The 20579-nt window shown below is 42.0% G+C and overlaps 1 protein-coding gene across 1 annotated transcript in view; it reads left to right on the top strand.

Annotated features, from left to right (window-relative positions):
* Positions 1 to 20579, top strand: part of TCF4 (transcription factor 4) — an 816409-nt gene that overhangs the window by 51726 nt on the left and 744104 nt on the right. The gene's annotated exons all lie outside the window — the stretch shown is intronic.

The raw sequence follows: 20579 nt of genomic DNA, 5'->3' as shown, positions 1-20579 counted from the left end.
CAAAACACAGTCTGTGTTGGGCGAATCTCTGAAAATAAAGTTTTGAACCATATCACTGATTGATCTGCTTTGTTTGTCTCCCTGCTACTCTAATGAACCTGGCTATAACATCTGAGGCTGTCATAGAGGATGGTGACAACTATTTTTATTTATATATTTTTGGGGTGTGTGTGAGGGTGACAGTGTCACTGGGGAAGTAAGGGGGGGGGGGGTCATCCCTGAATCCCTCCAGTGATTATCTGGTCATTTAGGTCACCTTTTGTGTCTTATTCGTTAGGAAAACAGGTCTAGATCAAACCGTTGAAGTTTTCACCCTAGATGTTTTGGTTTTGTTCCATTATGGCTGTAAAACATCCGGTGCCTAAATTTTTGTACGCACATTTCAATTAAATCTAATTAGAGTCAACAATTGCTTGTTAGCAAGCTAATTATCAGTGCTAGTTAGCTTCTTATTCAATTAAATTGTTCATGTTCAGTTTTTAGCCCTTTTTATAGAATTTGGAGGATAATACAGAAAACTTTCAAAAATGAAAGTTGCCCTCCAAACTTCTGTAGCCTTTATCTCTGTAATTTGTAACCCCACTTTTGGCACCTTTTCATTCAGCGGGTCACATGTGTTGTGGATTAGGAATTAGTTATTGGACAGAAACCAGAGGGTAGGATTAATTGGCCATTTTTCTCAATGGAGGAGGGTGAATAGTGGAGTGCCGCAGGGATCTGTACTGGGACCAGTGCTATTTAACATATTTAAAAATGGTCTGGAAATCAGAACAACAAGTGAGGTGATTACATTTGCAACTGACACAAAATTATTCACGGTTGTTAAAATACATGCGGATTGTGAAAAATTGCAGGAAGACCTTAGGAAACTGGAAGACTGGGCATCCAAACGACAGATGAAATTTAATGTGGACAAGTGCAAAGTGATGCATATTGGGAAAAATAATCCAAATCATAATTATCTGATGCTAGGGTACACCTTCAGAGTCAGCACTCAAGAAAGATCTAGATGTCATTGTAGACAATATGCTTAAATCTTTTGCCCAGTGTCTTACAGCTGCCAAAAAAGCAAACAGGAGGCTAGGAATTATTAGGAAAGGGATGGTAAATAAGACCAAGAATACTATAATGCCTCTGTATCGCTCCATATTTATGATGAGGTCGCACTATGTAGTGCGACCTCATCATGAATATTTTGTTCAGTTCTGGTTGCTATATCTCAAAAATGATATATCAGAATTAGAAAAGGTTCAAAGAAGAGCGACCAAAATGATAAAAGGTATGGAACTACTCTCATATGAGGAAAGGCTAAGGAGATTAGGACTCTTTAGCCTGGAAAAGAGACAACTAAGGAGAGATATGATTGAGGTCTTCAAAATCCTGAGTGGTGTAGAACAGGTAAACATGAATAGATTTTTTATTCTTTCAACAAGTACAAGGACTAGGGGACACTTAATGAAGTTATATGGAAATACTTTTAAAACAAATAGGAAGACATTTTTTTCACTCCATTCCAGAAATTTTATTAGTATTTCATAGTAACAGGGAGATTTTTTTTTCACTCAATGAATAGTTAAGCTGTAGAACTCATTGTCAGAGGATGTGGTAACTGCGGTTAGCGTATCTGGGTTTAAAAAAGGTTTGAACAAGTTCCTGGAGGAAATGTCCATAGTCTGCGATTGAGATAGACATGGGGAAGCCACTGCTTGTCCTGGGGTAGCATGGAATGTTGCTACAATTTGGGTTTCTGCCAAGTACTGGATTGGTCACTATTGGAAGCAGGATGCTGGGCTAGATGGACCATTGGTCTGACCCCGTATGGCAAATCTTATCTACTATAATAAAACTCACCCTCAACGTTCTGAGGACACTGACGTCAGTGAAGCCAAGCCCTGACTTCCTTCAAAAAGGTTCGAAGGTTCGTGGTGGTGAAGCCACCAAAATCGCTCTGGGCCCTGCCCTCTAGGGCGGAGCAATGGCAGAACAACGAAGGGGTTGGCAGGGAGGGTGGGAAATCGCTCTGGGCCCCGCCCTCGCGTCAAACGTCATGACGTTGGGGGCGGAGCAATGGCAGAACAATGAAGGGGTTGGCCAGGGAGGAGGGGTGGGGTTCCCGACGAAAACCTTGCTGGCGCCCGTTTCGTTTGCTCTGAAACGGGCCTCTTTTACTAGTGTTTTTATATTTGTCTAGTGCCATCATTATGGTCATAGGCTACCTCTTGTATTCTTTTCTGTATGTAAAACTTACGCCAACCTGTTCTTTCCCATAGTAGAAGAGAAACTGTGAATGTGTAAAATGAGTTGCAGAGAGCAGACCAAAAATCAAATTAAAAAATAAAAAAAAAATGTCCTTTTACATGTCTTCTTAATTGCAATAGATTGTAAAGAGATGCCATAGACAGACTACACAGCAAAACCCCAGTGGACAATAGTAATCTGGAGAGAATTGAAAGGAGCATTAAAAATTGCATTAGGTGCAGGGAGTAGTTAATAAAAATGGTTGTGCTTTTCATTTAGTTTTATTGTTATTGCTAGTTTACAAGCATTTATTTAAACTGTAAATCTGCTTAAACTGTAAATACAAGAAAAAGTCTAGCATTGTGAGCTGCCTTGTCACAGAAAGAAGAATTTAAATGGAAACGCCACTCACTGGAAAGCAGAAAGACTAAATGGATATGTTTGGTCTCACAGGCAGTTCATTAATTTGCTCAAATTAAATATTATCCTTAAATATTTAAAGGTTAAATGTACACTGATAATGGACTTAGACAACCATTAAGCTGTAATTGCTTTCTAATGCAGTTATTTAGAGACATTTGATATAACTTACTGAGAAGGGACTGAGAGTGTATGGATCAGTGTTTTTTCCACTTTGTAAAGGCAGATTTTAGTGTTTGGGAACATTCTTTTTCAAAGGTAAGCAATGCACATTAAAATGATATTTAATATCTACAAACATGCTTTTTCTTTGTCAATTATTCTTTCTTTCCTCTTGGTAGCAATAAAAGCTTTAAACAAATTGTTCACATTAAACATGTTTGTTATTGTGTTGGAGCTTTTATTTGTAGCTTTAAAGCCTCAGGAAAGAAGATATTGTGTTACATATTATGAAATTCTATCGAAATATGAATGAGGTGTGGTAAATGGTTAGCAAAAAGTAGAAATCTTATAGCATTGGGGTTTTGCTTCATCATCATCTGTGGAGCTAGTGAAGAGATGTGAATATTAATAGAATCTCATACTACCTCATCTCTCAGTACCATTATTCTGTTAATATTTCCACTCTGTGCTGCAAGCATTAATGTTTTCTATGAGATGATTGGAAACTATTTAGCATTACAGCATTGGTAATATTTTGGCAATTAATGTAGACTGGGAGGGTAATTTAATAAAGGGACTTTTGTGTGTAGAACTGCATTTTATATGCACAGGTAGGCGCTTATAAACTTTCTCATAAATATAGTTGCTCAGAAAATATAGAGGGCAATTTCCAAAAAGGTTGAGCACCTAAGGTAGGTGCACACATATCACCATGGTTTTAGTCAAAGTTAGAAGCTTAGGGGCTCATTAAAAAAAAAAAATCCAAAAAAAGTTGTAAGGTGCTGTCATTGGTACCCAAATGGAAGATAAAACAAAGAGGCAGACATTGTGAGAAAAAATATAGTCTTTGTTAACTAAAAGCTGCCAGGAATTGAAACATCTGTGCCTGACATGGCCATGTTTCATCTGAGATACTGACAGTGTCAGGGGCCAGATTACCAGACGGACAAACATAAAAACATTCAGATATTGTTGTAAAACAATACATGCAAATAATGTTAAAATAGCAACTCCTTCATAAAAGAGCTACATGTAAGAATAAATGCACTTTAAAATTAAATAAGACTAAAAGTATTCAACATCTATATCAAAATTAAAACTCATACATACTAGAGGACAGCTAAAAAGTACATAAAACTGAAAAACCAAGTGGCCCTTTTACAAAGGCGCGCTGAAAAATGGCCTGCGGTAGTGTAGACGTGTGTTTGGGCGTGAGCAGAATAATTTTTCAGCGCCCCTGTAAAAAAATGCCTTTTTAAAATTTTTGCCGAAAATGAAAATTGCTGCATGTCCATTTTGGGTCTGAGACCTTGCCGCCAGCCACTGACCTAGCGTTAAAGTCTCACACAGTAACCAGGTGGTAATGACCTACACATGTCAAATGCCACTTGGCACACATCCAATACACGCATCCGAAAATAAAAATTATTTTTTGAATGCATGTATCAGATGCACACCAAAAATGAAATTACCGCAAGAGCCACATGGTAGCCGGGCAGTAAGTCCATTTTGGCGCATATTGGGCACATGTAGACATTTAACACAGCTTAGTAAAAGGGCCCCCAAACCACTAAAAGAAAAATTGGGAGAGGCTTACCCAGCTGGTGTAAAAGTACAGACCTCACCTTGGCTGGTCCAACACATAAAATGAAGCAAGCACTGTATTATAACAATAAAAATGTCCACCATATTGTTAAAACAGTCAGTAGCTAAAAGGTATTAAAATTTTAAAAAACCCAACATCCAAACAAATCTACTCACATTCTCCTGTTCCTGGATGCATTTGTACAAACAGTGAGACAAACTTGCTGTGACAACCTAACATACACACTAGGATGTCATGCATATATAATTAATGTCTGAAATATTAAAAAAACTCATTAAAAACTTATATTTAAACAATGGAGTTATAAAAGTGGGTTGATTTCAACTTAAAACCGTGGTAGGTATTCATAAATATGATGTAAAATGGTACTGACTGCTTTAAAAAGGTCTGTGGTGTATTAAAATGACAGTATCAACAACGGATTTAAAATGACAAAGAAAAAAACAAAACAAAAAAAATCCCACATTTTCCCACCTATTTGGAGGTTCAATGTGGCTTACCTAGTACTGTCAAGGTGTTTGCCCTAGGGGCGTAACCAGACTTCGGTGGGAGGGGGGTCCAGAGCCCGAGGTGAGGGGGGGACATTTTAGCCCCCCCAGCACCGCCGACCCCCCCCCCACCATTGCCGACCACCCCGCCGCCATTGCTGACCCCCCCGCCGCTGCCACCACCACCACCAACTTTGACCCCCCCCCCTCCCTGCCGACAACCCCCTCGACCCCTCCCTCCCGCTGCCAACTCGTTGTACGTGCAGGACGTCAGATTCAGAAACAGAACGAAGGAAGAAGAGGACCTCGGCTGGTGGGGGTTGGGGTCTCCCTCCAGCAAAAGTAGGTGATGGCGGGTTGGCGGCGGGAGGGGGGGTCAAGAGGGTCATCGGCAGGGGGGTCCAGGACCAAATCTACGGGGGCCCAGGCCCCCGTGGCCTCACTTAGCTATGCCCCTGGTTTGCCCAGTCGGTTGATAGCAAATACAAGGTTGTATAGTGATCGATTGAGTTATATGTGGAGGGTCAGAAGGGATGAAGATTGTGTGTTGTCCAGTATGATCATTAGGCATGCTGTGTTTCTGGGTGAAGAGGTTTATGTAGGGTCGTTGTGGTAGGCCTTTTTGAAGCGGTTGATTTTTAGTGATTTCCTGAAGTTCAGGTGGTCATGGATTGTTTTCACAGCTTTTGGGAGGCCATTCCATAGTTGTGCACTTATGTAGGAGAAGCCGGATGCATAAGTTGTTTTGTATTTCAGCCCTTTGCAATTTGGGTAGTGTAGGTTTAGATCCAAAGTGTTCAAAATCCATCTAGAGATGTTCTGAAAACTGTAGTTACAAAAAATGCTGTTAAAAACCATCTTAAAGATCTCAAAAATGAAAAAAAAAAGGTTAAAATCATGGTGGAACACATTGAAGGTGATTATATATGTTTTGATGATGTCAGAGCATTTCACTGGTATCATCAATGCATTCCAACCACAGAAGAAACCTCAGAGTTTAAAAACATCCCACAAAACATGTGAGGAACATCTAAAAAACATCTGAAAATGTACTTGAACTTCTAAAAACAGAGTTAAATGATCAATTATGGATTCTAAAAAAAAGTTAAAATAATCGCTATAAAAATCCAAGTAAGCCATCACAATAAAAAGAATATAAAAGAATCTTTCAGCGCAAAACAGTCCTAAACATTATAGATATATAAATCCCACAAGGGAATCACCATAAAATATCTCCACATACTGAAATTAGAATATTAAAATGCAGAATCCAGAAGCTATCATAATAAATGCTGCAGAGGTAATCAAAAACATCACAGTAACACAGAAAAGTCAATTTCTTGATTTAGACCATGGGATGATACTGTTTTGCATCTGTAATAAAACCTTTGTTCGTCTGTAAAAGGAGTATATCAAGGTCACCCCTCCCTCTATGAGGATGTGGTATACTTTTAACAAAGAAATAGTAATCTTCAAAAGCATGGTTGTGTTTTATGGAATGTTGTACAAGTGGTTTCTCCAGTACCTTTCTCTTTGAGTGCACTCTTGTTCTCCAAAATCCATTTATTGAACGGTCATGTGGAGGGGCATAATCGAACGGGGCGCCCAAGTTTTCCTGAGGATGTCCTCGCAAGACATCTTTCGTTCGATAGTACGGCCGGGGACGCCCAAATCTCAACATTTAGGTCGACCTTAGAGATGGTCATCCCTGGTTTTCGGCGATAATGGAAACCGAGGACGCCCATCTCAGAAACGACCAAATGCAAGCCCTTTGGTCGTGGGAGGAGCCAGCATTCATAGTGCACTGGTCCTCCTGACATGCAGGGACACCAACCGGGCACCCTAGAGGGCACTGCAGTGGACTTCATAAATTGCTCCCAGGTGCATAGCTCCCTTACCTTGTGTGCTGAGCCTCCCCAAACCCCCCAAACCCACTCCCCACAACTGTACACCACTACCATAGCCCTTAGGGGTGAAGGGGGGCACCTACATGTGAGTACAGTGGGTTTGTGGTGGGTTTTGAAGGGCTCACATTTACCACCGTAAATGTAACAGGTGGGGGGGGGGGGGGGTTGGGCCTGGGTTCGCCTGCCTGAAGTGCACTGCACCCACTAAAACTGCTCCAGGGACCTGCATACTGCTGTCGTGGAGCTTGGTATGACATTTGAGGCTGACACAGAGGCTGGCAAAAATATTTTTAAAGTATTTTTTTTAGGGTGGGGGGGGGGGGTTAGTGAGCACCGGGGGAGTAATGGGAGGTCATCCCTGATTCCCTCCCGTGGTCATCTGTTCAGTTCGGGCACCTTTTTGAAGCTTAGTTGCAAGAAAAAGTGGACCAAGTAAAGTCGTCCAAGTGCTCGTCAGGGACGACCTTCTTTTTTCCAGTATTGGCTGAGTACGCCCATGTGTTAAGCATGCCCCAGTCCCGCCTTCGCTAATCTTCCGACACGCCCCTGGGAACTTTGGTCATCCCCGTGACGAAAAGCAGTTGGGGACGCCTAAAATTGACTTTCGATTATTCTGATTTGGGCGACCCTGGGAGAAGGACGCCCATCTTCTGATTTGTGTCAAAAGATGGGCGCCCTTCTCTTTCGAAAATACGCCTGCTAGTCTTTCTTATTTAAAGCAACCCACATGGGCACATTTCATTATAAATTACCCCAGAGCTCTTGCAATTAGTGAAGCATCTAAGTTCATATTTCTTTCTGGATCAAGAGTGAACAAATGTCTTAGTGTTAATTTTCACCTTGCATAAAGAGAACGTACCACACTTATGGTGCCCTGCCGGTCTCTGATTGAATTGATGATTAGATCCAGGGAGGGCATAATGCAACAGCATGTCCTTTAAATTTTTTCATTTTTTGTGGGCAGTCATTATGTCCTTGCTCTGAAAATGGTCTTTCCCCTGGATGATGTGCCAGTATGTATGCAAAATCTTAATGATATCTTTTGATAAATCTGTAAATGGCAGAGCACATACTACTTTTTTGTGAGGTTTTTTTTTGTTTTTGGCTAGATTAGTACATCTCTGTCTGCATTTAACAGCTCTATTATACCCTTTATTGATGGCTTCAAAAGGGTATAAGTTGGACTGAAACCTACGCGTCATCTCAGTTGCCTGCTTCCTGAAAAAAGAGTCCTTGGAGCACAGTCTTTTGCATCTCAAAAACTGACTGGTAGGTTTATTACAGCTTCTAAAATCGAAATATTTGTTGACATCTGTTGGTTTTCTTTATAGATCACTGTGGAAAGTACCATGTTCATAAATAATTAAATGTCTAAAAAAGCAACACATTTTTTGTCAAAAGACATTTGAAACTTGAGGTTAATATCGTATTAATTCAGGATTGTAAAAAGGTTTTGCAGTACCTCCACTGGCCCTTTCCAGATCATGATGATGTAGTCAATATATCATCTTCATAAAACAATCTGCTCAGTCTAATGTTCCTGTTCAAAAAACCTTTGCTCAAATGCTGCCACATAAAGATTAGGAATCGAGGGTGCCATCGTCGCCCCCGTAGCGCTACCTTTCACTTGTTGATAAAAAGTTCCATCAAAACAGAAAAAGTTCCTCTTCAAAGCTATAGCTGCTAGTTCAACAATAAATTCCACTGGTATGTGAGAACAAACATGTTCCTTGATCAACACAGCTCTTATTACTTCAGTAGCTTCATTTTGTGGGATATTTGTATAAAGTGACGGTGACTCAGTTTCTTTATTTGTCTGTCTAGCATGTCAAGAAGAATCATACCTGCCACCTGTATCTCTTTCAAAGTGTTGATAATGTCAGCAGAGTACCTACCATAGGAGGTAATTTTTGTAACCATAGGTTTTAAAAAGTTGTCCACAAAAATAGACAGTGGCTCTAAAACTGAAACAATCGCTATGACAATTTGTCTGCCAAGAGGATTGTTCAATGACTTGTGCATCTTAGGGAGGATGTAAATAGTTGACTTGCAAAAATTCTATTTCATGAGTAGTCAGGCATCCACTTTCCTCAGCTACCATGTTTAAGGAGTCAATCTCCATTCTGATCTCTTTGGTGGGGTCTCCTCTCAATTTGGAGGAAAAAGTGTGGTCTCCAAGTTTTCTTTGAATTTCCTGTTCGTAGTCAGCTGTGTTCATGGCCACCATAGCTCTGCCTTTGTCTGCTGGATTCATTACAATGGAATGATCCTGAGAAAGTCTCTTAATTGCTGAATTCTGGGCTTTTGTGGTGTTTAAAAAGGCCTCATTTTCTTGTTTTCTAATTGGGAGATTTCCTTTAGAACAAGCTTTTCATATCTATGAATGAGTGGGTTAGTATTGCCTGGTGGATTCCATTTGCTAGAGTGCAATCTATCACTGTTACTAGCAGTATTTGTAGGAAAAAAAGTTCATAATCTTCAGTCTTCTTTTGAACTTGTAAAGATCAATTCTCACATTAAATGTATTGTATGCGGGGCTGGGAACAAAAGACAGACTTTTATTTAACACATCTATTTCATCATCATCATCATCATCATCTAATGATCTATCAAAAATATTGTATAAGGGATTCAAAACCTGTCTGTTCCTAATCTCGTATGGGGGTGTGACTGATGGTAAGACCTGTTGTAGAAGGTCCCTCTTGATGTTCGTCTCCACCTCCTTCTCCCCCTCCCTCTTCCTCTCTGCTGAAAGAAGTGTTGCTCCCTCTGTCTCTCTTGATTGAATTATTGTGCATTATGGGTCTGTTTCCAGTTGGCTCATCTGATGAACTTGTCTCTGGACATTAATTCTAGGGGGAGTAGTGTAAAGTGAGGCAGGGGGATCAAACACCTCATCTGAAGCACTAATTAATCTTTTCTTTTCTCTAATGATCCCAGGGCTAGGAGGAACCTGCTAGGGATATTTCTAGTTCCATTTAGTGGTACTGGTCTACGGCGAGCGTTAGCAGTAAATTTGTGAGACTGAGATCATACTCCACAAACCCTAACTAAAGAGTGAGGTTCATTCCTGTCATGGTATGTGCAAAACTAAACCATTTGGGGAAGTTGCCCCTGAGGTAGAACCTTCTAATTAGGTTCCTGAAGTTGTCCTCTATATAGCTCGCCATTTGCATTATCCCTTCTAAGCCTAGCACTGTAGCCTTCAGAAACTGGGCTCGTTCTCTGAGAGTTGGAAGCTCTTTGCACCAGATTCAACCTCACACCAAGAGGAGATAATTCTTTATATGATACGTGGTGGAAAATGTCACATTTTCAAAGCTGGAAACTGGTTTGTGAGCCAAGGCAGAGCTTAATGAACAGTTAGGCTTCACCTGCACCTGACCACTTTTCACCAAGGGTTGAGCCCTTGGCTTCAGGTGGCCGGCAGAACTTGTAGGACAGGGCAGGAACAGGATTCCAACTAGACTGAACAGGGACTGAGGGTCAGAGGGGAAAGGAACATACAGGGACAGCAGGGCAAGGAAAGGGTAAAATAAAGGACAGACTGAAAGCTGTAAACAGCCACTAAAACAGGGAGCAAAACACTGACTAACAAGACACAAAACTTAAAGCTGCAGAGCAGCCACTAAGATACAATCAGACAAGGACTACACACAAAGCTATAACCCAGAGACAAGACAAGCAAACAAGCAAACAAACAAACAACAATCTAATCTAACTATCCACAGCCTAGCAAGAACAGACAAGAATCAAGGCAGGAAACCAAACTAGAACTGGACTCAGCAGAAGTGCACCAGCACCCCAACATACCAGGGCCTTAGACAATGCAAAGGCAAGCAGAAATGTTCCAAGATGGCTAATAAGCCCAGAAGCAGTTGAGACTCAGCTGCTGCAATCACCAGGCAGCTACGGGTGCTGTGCAGGCTCAAACAACACAAGCAAACCTGGTAGCCTGGAAGATCCAGACCGGACTGTGCTAAAATCTGGAACGGGTGATGGTCCATAGCAGCCACCTGTTCTGGCCACCAGAGGGAGAGGAAAGCACAGACGTAACACAAAAGACTGGATTATTGATGAGGGACTGCTGTCTGCATTTTAATGTTGTTGAGTTGTTAAAGTTATTTGAAGGTAAAGTTGTCCAAGAAGTATGCATGCCTAAATCAATTACCTTCCATAGGATTGCACTTAATAATTGTTAAGTTTAATTGCTCACTTGAGTAAAATCCCTAAATGATTGTTATAAAAAGATGTCCCTCCCAGCAGGGTTGTGAGCTATACATATCAACAAATCTGACTGCATTGCTGAGAGATGGAAAGTGTGTGTGGCAAAACAAAGCACCTCTGCTTGCTAACTTCTAAGAAGAAGCTCTTATATCTTTCTACTGCAAAACAACAGCTGTTTGGAAAATGTTATTTATTTCAATAAGGAAACACTTCTCTTTTGTAAAACTTTCAAAATTTACTTTTCCCAACAAAACTAACACTGTTGTAAGCTAAAGACAAAAACAAAGCTTTTACCTATTTGAAGTCCTTGCACATTAGCAGATGCAATTTCTGTTGTCAGCTTCCCACATGATTACCTGGCATACATTCTTTCTTTTCATATATCTTCATTATCATAGGATTCCAGCTGTCACTCAAAAAGCACATCTGTGCAGGGCCAAGCTTGTGGCGGGAGGGGGGGGGGGGGGGAGGTTGAAGAAGAGGATTGACTGTTCTAGGTCTCTTTCAGAACTGGAAGGATGTCATGGCAGCAACAATATTATTGGCTGATGTGGGATTGAGTCAGGCATGGGGAAGGTGAAACCATTATTTTTACCTTGCCGGTAATACATGTTGGCCAGTATCTTCTTGCTGCATTTGGGGGTATAGAGAAGATTGTATTGAAGTGTAGGGAAGTGATGAGTTGGATTATATTGAGGAGTGGAAGCTTATGAAGGCTGATTTGGCCTAGGCCTCATACCCTCCAAGGTTGAGCCCTTTATCTTTAGTTCAGATTCAGATTACTAAATTTTGAAGGGAGCTGTATTTGTGGTCCTGTGCCAAGAAGTATGTCGCAATTGTTGAGTTATTAATTGGGGGAAAAAACCCTGTGGCTATGAATAAATACCTATGACGCTTCAGTTTTGGATTCTTCTGGCATACAATGCATGGTGGAAGCTTAGATTGGAAGCTTAAATTTTCATTATATAGCTTCCCACTATTCCAGAACCAGTGGGATAGTTGTGTCCATCAACCAGCAGGAGATTTGGAAAGAGATACCGGTGCCAGAAATGGTATTCAAAGCTGACGAGTCAGAGAAATTGAATGAAATCTCTATAAACCTGGAAGATGATTTGGACAAATTCCTGGAGGAAAAGCCTATAGTCTGCTATTGATAGACATGGGGAAGCAACTTCTTGCCCCAGGATTGATAGCATGGAGTGTTGCTGCTAATTGGGTTTCTGCCAGGAACTTGTGACCTGGCTTGGCCACTGTTTGGAAAACAGGTTACTGGGCTAGATGGACCATTGGTCTGACTCAGTATGGGCACTTTTATGTTCTCTTATGTTAGGTGAAGATAGAGAACTGAAAACTGAGCTGAGATATCTCTCTCTTGGCATTCAGTCCAGCTGCTTAGTATTTTCTATCTCCAGCAGGTGGATGGACACATTTTTCAGCCTCTGGTTCTCAGTGATTTGCTTCTAGTCCAGTTGGTCAACTGGTCCCAAGTTGAGCTTTGCGAGTGACTTGACTCTGCAGAGTCATATGTGGAGGTCTTCAGGTCCCTATCTGTGGTGCCCAGTGAATTTACTTTTTCCCTCCCTTCACCTGTGGAGCTCTCCATTTCCAGCACAATAACCTTAAAAAAGAAAACAAAAAAAAGGAGAAGGAAATAGTTTTGTGGAGAGCGTAGGACAGAGTATCAGTCATGAGCCTTTCTCATCTGTGGTAAGACTTTTTGAGACTCTGAACTTGGGAAGAACAGCTGGCAGTGATAAGTCTGACTAAAGTTTGACTCAGAACCACTTGGAGTTATGCAAGTTCTTCTTGGTGCAGGAGAGGGATCCTAATTCACCGCTTGGGGCCATATTGTGCTGTGCTGGTGAGAGTCGGGGTGAATGGTGACTCCAATGGAGGCAGTTAAGCGTTGTTCCCACTGTGTGACACGCTTGCCGGCATCGTGGCATTGTAGTGCTTGCAAGCTGGGTATTCTGCATAACGTGGAAGAAATGGTTGGTGGCAGCACATCTTCAGAGTCGCCATAGCATCTAATATGCTGAGGTCTTCAAGCTTTCCACAGGGCCGATGCACAGTTTTATGCAGGAAAACACGGGAATGGGTCACTTTTTATCTGGGCCGAGTGGCAGAGAGGAGCAACCTCTGCTTGATCACGTGTGGAGCACAGATGCCATTTTACAGCCTCAGGGCCCAACAGAGCATTCAGCTGCATTCAGAGTTTGTATAGCTCTTACATCAAGCCTATTTACTGAAGCAGGAGCAGTCAGATTTGCTGCAAGGTGCTTCAGTTTCTCATTGTGCTGCCCCTCCAGCTCCTAAGAGATCTCATTAAGATATGCAGGAGTGGGCAGAAGAGGCTATCTCTGCTTCTCCCTCCTTATCTGATGTTGCCTTGGTCTATTCTGAAGAGCCATTGTTGAAGGAGCCATTAGGAGAGGGAGAGCTCTCTCCTTTGGAGGGGGATGATCCAAAAGTACTGAGGTTGTTTCATAAAGAGGCACTGGCAGTGCTTTCCATTGAGGAGCCTTCTGCTTTGGCATCAGGAGATCCATCATGAGGGAACTTAGAGGTTCTTATAAGGCCTTGCCAATGAATCCAGACATTCAGGACCTGATTATAGCAGAATGGGTCTCACCGGACATGGGGCTGAGAGTGGGAAGTGCCATGGCTTGCCTGTACTCATTAGTTCCAGAGGAGAAAGATAAATTGCAGCTTCCCAGGGTGGGCTTCTTGGTTATGGCAGTGACTAAGACCACCTTACTTGTTGAAGGGAACATTGTCCTAAAAGACGTACAGGATAGAAGCTAGAGGGCTCAAGCCTTTGAAGCAGCCTTTTTGGGCATTCAAATGGCAGTGTGCAACTTGAGCAACTTGATTGTGGCAAGTGCATGCCTGAAGTGTCATCAGCAGTCGGCAACAAAAGTCAGGTGCCATAACACCAAGCTGGAAGTGAGGTTGTCCTACTTGGCAGATGCTGTTTATGACATGTTACTGGTTTTGGCCTGCGGTATTCTATTCAGTCATTGCTATCTTGTTTCAGCATTGGAAGCACTCTACATCCATGGCGTATGCGAGGGTATGGAGGATGTTCTGAGTATGGACTTAATCCCTTCCCTTGCTCAGATCACTCATATCCTAGCATTTTTCCAGGCAGGTCTTCTGATAGGATTGGCATTGGGTCCTTTAAAAGTTCAGGTTGCAGTTTTGTTCTGTTTTTGTGGCCAACTACAGAAGACATCTCTTGTGGCTCACCCATACATTATTTGATTCTTGCAGGGAATGAGCAGCTTGTGACCTCCCTTTCATATGCAGTGTCCAGAGTGGAACCTTAATTTAGTCCTTTGGACTCTTCAGGAGCCTCCTTGTGAACTACTCTGGAAGGCTCCTTTGAAAGATCTTATGCTAAAGACAGCGTTCTTAGTGGCTGTTTTGTGGGCACGTAGGTCAGAGCTTCAGGCTCTCTCTTGTTGGGATCCCTTAACTTTTATGCTCATGGCCAGATGCTTAAAATTCTGGCACTGTACAGAGCAGCACCAGAAAATACCGCAACAACAGCAACCAGGACTTACTTCCTCTTGCTCAAAGCTAATAGTATGCAAATGATACACACTCTATTAACTTTGTACATGAGGTAGTAACTCGAGCGGATGATGCCTGGTGCATGAACTGAAGAGTCGCATGCACCAGAGAGAAGGAGGGAAAAAAGAAGAAGTGCCGACAGTGTCAAAACATCCTGTGGCCCCCTCACATTCCCATAGCACAGTACTTATGGTACAGCAGGGGACAGGGTCGGGGTGAGACAAAGGAAGAGGGCCATCTCCCAGCGGGAAGTAAGGTGACTCTCTGCTCTTGAAAGTTTGGCTCTTTATAGTTTTTGATATTTTTTAAGTAGCTGTAGTCTCTTATGATGTATAAGTTTAACATTTCTTTTTAAGGCTGATGCTCTGGGTCATTTTCACTTGCATCTCTTTGGCCCACAGAACCTTCTCCTGCCTCTAAAGTACCCTAACTCCATCTCTGAGCTGGCATAGGATTTGAAGTGCTATGGGTGCCCTTGTGTTGGTTCACAGTTGTTGGAACATTGGGGTGAATAACTAATGGCCCATGTTTGCATTCATTAACATGCTACTTGTGCTGATGGCGAGTGTGCATGTTGTTTTCCTCAGTTGGAGTTTTTCACCATACTATGTTGGTAAACATGGGCGCTAGTCCAGCGCTAATGGCCTCAGCGCCCACATTTACTTTTGAGCATCGTGGCTTTAATATTTTTTTCTTGAAACTTTTTGATGTGCATAGGATCCTCATTAGGACTCATTATAAATGAGTTTCGCAAATTGGACAGACTATTTGTGCTTTTTGGTATACAGAGGCTTGGCCTCATGTCTTCCATGCCTACAGTTTCAAGATGGCTGAAGGAGACTATGGCATCAGCTTATGTGCTTGCGGGGAAGCAGGCTCCTCATGACTTGCGTCTCATTCTTTGAGGTGGAGACTACCTTGATTTCTCTGGCAGATATTGCAAGGTGGCAACATGATTGCTGCATACCTTTGCCAAGCACTACAGGGTGGATATTGCGGCATGCTCAGAAGCCAGTTTTGGGTTTCAGTCCTCAGGGTGGTGGCACCAGGATCTCGCCCACTCTATGGATTGCTTTTGAATATTCCATAGGTTCTGGAATAGTGGGAAGCTACTTAATGGAAGAAGAAATTGGGTCTTACCTAACAATTTTCTTTCCATTAGTCCTTCCTCCTTATTCCAGAGGCCTGCTCATGGTTTCTGAGATGTTTAGTCGGTGCAAAGTAATAGGTGAAATAACGACTGTCAGCTTGCATGATGCTTCTTGCATGTATCTTGTTCTCTACAAGCTGTCCAGAGATGAGAGAGATCCACACATGTTTGCTCATCTGGTTAGTATTAGGTTTGCAAGTTGTCTAAAGTTGATGTGTTTATTCTGAGTTACACCTTACTGATTGTCTTTGTAAATACTGAGGAGCTGAACTGAACGCCAAAAGAGAGAGAGATGTCTCAGCTCAGTTTTAAATTCACTTTCTTCACTTCCTGGTTGATGAACACAATTATCCCACAGGTTCTAGAATAGTGGGAAGGACTAATGGAAAGAATATTATCAGGGTAAAACCTAATTTCTCCTTAAGAGGAAAGCAAGCCAGGGCAAAACCATATTTTGAATAGGGTTATTACATTCTTTATCTAAAATATTAATCATAATGAACTGGGATTGACAATTCAGTTGAAATCTATTTGATTATAATTTAATTCTAATTATTGTAAGATACACTGATCAGTGTTTTGTATTTTTATATACCTTGAATATTTACTGAACCTGTGTATGCACTAGGAATGTGCACAGAAAAGAAACTTAGTTTGATTTTAGATATTTTTGAATTTTTCCGGATTTTCAGACCTTTGTGTGGTACTTCAGACATTCTTCTTATTAAAAAATTTTGACCAAATATAAGAACTTAACATGCACAAATGAATTGCATACACGTTACTTCATGGGTTAATAAACATTAAGATGGGAAGTGATCAATATGGGCTTCCGTTAAAATGGATTATTTTACTGTTAATCCCAGTTATGGGCAATTAGGTTTTATTGCATATAGTGGAACCTGTGGTAAAATAGCACATCTTAATGGTAGCACACATTGATTTAAGAAAGATTTGTTTTCCAGTCATCATACAAATAAACTATATTTGTTGCCAATAGATGTAGTGATGGCCACTGGTATAGCTAGATTGAAAAATAGTGTCTGGCAGGCTTATATTATGTAACCTAGTAAGGCTGGATTCTATATATGGTTTTTATATTTGCATGCCTCAATTTGTGTACTTGCCCAAAATGTGTATGTAAATTAATTAACAAGCTCAATGCCATCAATAATTGGGTTCTGATAACCAAATATTGATGTTAATTGACACATTAATATTTGCATGCACAGCTAGCTGCGTGCTATTCTATAAGGCAATGTGACTAATTCCCATAGCAAGTATCTTGAAAGAGGGTGTGGCCATGGGAGGAGCATGGGCGTGTCAGGGCATTTCAAAAATTTACAAACATAGTTATAAAGTGGAGGAGTAGCCTAATGGTTAGTGCAGTTGACTTTGATCCTGGGGAACTGAGTTCAATTCCCACTGCAGCTCCTTGTGACGCTGGGCAAGTCATTTAACCCTCCATTGCCCCTGGTACAAAAAAAGTATCTGAATATATGTAAACCGCTTTGATTGTAGTTGCAAAAAACCCTCAGAAAGATGGTATATCAAGTCCCATTTCCCTTCCCATTCCCTTAACTTGGGCGCCAGCATTTACACCAGGTTTTGACAAGCATAATTTTGGCATCGAAAGTAGTCTTGAGATCTGCATTTAAGTGCTATTCTATAAAGATCGCACACCCTGTACAGAGTAGCACTTAGCACTGATTTTTCCCATTGCCTAATTCTGAGCGCCATTTATAGAACATGGCTCTTACTGTTTGGTGCTGGAAGTGAACATTTGGGAGTGGATTTTCTCATTGAGATCTGTTGGCTAGTACTTTAGGGGCCATTTTACTAAGGCGCAGCAAAAAGTAGTCTGCGGCAGTGTGAGCGCGTCTTTTGGGTGGATGCCAGGCCAGTTTTTGCCGTGTCCTGGAAAAAGGGCCTTTTTTTTAAAGGGGCCATAAAATGGACGTACAGCAAATTAAAGACCAGCACGCATCCATTTTCGGCATGAGATCTTATCGCCACCCATTGACTTAGCGGTAAGGTCCCGTGCTACCTGGTTGGTAGGTATGCAGCACGTGCCCACTGCCAAGGGGTAAGTGCCACAAGGTGGAAAGCAGAAAATATTTTCTACTGCATGTTTTCGATGTGCACCAAATTCAGAATTACTGCCTGGGGCACGTGATAGCCAAGCGGTAATGCTGATTTGGCACACGCTGGACGCGTGTAGGGCCTTACGCGCCTTTGTAAAAGTGCCCCTTAAGTAGCTTAAACTGGCTGCCATCAGAGAGGTAGGCTCGATTGAGTATTGATCTCAGTATGACTGTTCTTATGCTTTATTCTTTAGAATGCTCTGTATCTGAGTGCAAAGTCATGCTTATCTTTCAGATAGATGCATTCAGTAGATAAAGGGCAGGGGGGTTAAATGATGTTCTTGGGGTTTTAGAGTCTGCTCTACAGTAACAAAATATTTATTTTATTCCTTATATACCACCTGCAAGCCTGAAAGGTATGGAAGCAGTATACATTTAGGTACAGTAGATATTCTTCTGTCCCTGGAGAGCTCACTGAGTCAGTGGAGTGTTAAGTGACTTGCCCAAAATTACAAGGAGCTGCAGTGGAATTTGAACTAGGATGCCCTGGTTTTCAGACCACTGCTGTAACAATTAGGCTACTCCTAATTAACCCTTCCAGGAAGTGGTATAGCCAGGCGACTTAGTTGCACTACTGCACACTAATATGTGGAGATCTTGAGTTCATGTTCTGCATTAGGACATCAGGCCAGAGGCAGCAGGAGATACTGTCAAACTGACATTCACAGCTCCTGGAAGAAGGAAGCTCCTGTCATCATCCAGTAGCAACACCTAGAAGCAAAGACAACTAAAACATGTTTTAATGAGACTAAAGTTATATGATGAAATGCAATTCTGAGTTCTTCAAATAATTTAAAACTACCTGGGAAAATATTTTGTTCCCTGTTGTCTTGTCTACTTTGATTTATATTCCCAGTAGTTACTTTTTTCCAGCACTTTACAGTTTCCATCAGTGACAATTACCTCTTGAGTGGAAAGGCAGCTAGGCAGTTCTCTCTAGTGTCATTTCTGAGTCATGGACAGCAATTATTTGAACTGTAATAACCATTTGCAAGGTATGCCATCACAGCGAGTGGCAATGTGGCTTTAAAAATCCTGTGCTATCACTGCAATCTGCAACCGCTAATCTTCTAATGAGTACAGGTTTGAAGTGATACAAAAATTGATACCTACGTTAAAGAGTTTCTCGATGTTGATTGTGCTGCTGTTTTTCATAGCACTTCTCTTAGTTGCCTTTAACTTAGATTTTTCTTAAAGCCTGTATTTAGTATATGATTATTCCAAATAAAAGGTGTGCCAGACTATCTTCTTTTGTGTTTCATTAACAGTTATCTAGAAAAATGTAGAGCTGGTAAAGTTTTTGGTGGTTAGAAACATGGAGTGACAGCAGGACTCAGGCACATTCTTAGATACAGTAGAAGGGAGATGGCACATCATCTCTCATGTGGACTTGGCTGTGTGCCCCAGCTAACAGCAGAATAGGTAAGGAACAGCCTCTTAGAAATAGTTAAACTTGTATAGAGGACGGTGATTAGGGCATATAATGATCAAAGCTAGAGGAATTTAGGCAATGGAAAGTGAGTGGACCAGATGGTTATTATCTGCTCCCATACTGTTTAAAATCTTGAAGTCAAGAATATGTTTCATAATGCATTTATATATACACAATTGTGGATAACCATCTTAGATGATGGACCTTTTTAACCTTTAAGGACCATAGAGGCTTATATCCATATAAATCTGTTTTGAATGTACTTTATTTGTATGGGATGGTATATATGCTTATTTATGTTATTTGATGAGACTCTCAAGCAGCTGTTTCCAGACTGTGCGCCACGGCACCCTGGGGCACTGCAGTAAACTCACAGGGGGGTTGCGGGACATCTTAAGGCCCCCTCCAAAATTGTGGCACAAGTTGGATGGCTGGAGGGGATGCCCAAGCCCTGTAAGCTGAAGAGGTCTACTGCCCAAGCCTGCTTCCATGCTTCTTGAAGGGATCTGAGGTAGGCCCAGGGGAGGAGGCCTACTGAGACCGGGGAGGGAGGGGAGGGAGTACTGGGAGAACATTCCGGGGGTGGGAAGGGGGTTCTTGATGTCATGGGCTGGGGGGAAGGGGCTGTTTCAGGGGGTAGGAGGGGGCTTGGAGGGTTAAAAAAGCATTTGAAAAGTTATGCAGGTGCCAGCCAGTATGGAGTGGAGGAGTGGCCTAGTGGTTAGGGTGGTGGACTTTGGTCCTGAGGAACTGAGTTCAATTCCTGGCACAGGCAGCTCCTTGTGACTCTGGGCAAGTCACTTAACCCTCCATTGCCTGCCGCATTGAGCCTGCCATGAGTGGGAAAGCGCAGGGTACAAATGTAACAAAACAAAAATAAATAAATAAAATTCAGAGCTGGCATCCACATAGCTAACCAGCCAATTCACCTGGCTAGCTATGCAGGTGCCAGCACTGAATTTTGCTGGCACCTGTATGATTCCTGTCTCCTCCCCATTACCACCGCCTGTACCACCCCTGACCTGCTCACTTTCTACATAGGTGGTCACAGCTGCTACCAAGAGGCACTGCCAAGTTAAGTGCCACTGAATATCCGCAGTTGGGCAGCTCTAAGCGATTTAAGCAGGTAGGAGCCTCTCCTGCCTTCTTAAATTGCTTTGAATCTCAGGCACCATGAATCACCTCTAGGAAAGGCCTAGGTATGGTAGGGGTCTGGGTGCGGGGGGAGG

This window comes from Microcaecilia unicolor, chromosome 2 (genome assembly GCF_901765095.1).
Source record: "Microcaecilia unicolor chromosome 2, aMicUni1.1, whole genome shotgun sequence".
In the NCBI taxonomy this organism is placed as follows: Eukaryota; Metazoa; Chordata; class Amphibia; order Gymnophiona; family Siphonopidae; genus Microcaecilia; species Microcaecilia unicolor.
Note: the sequence above shows the minus strand (reverse complement) of the source record. Positions and strands in the feature narration are given on the sequence as shown.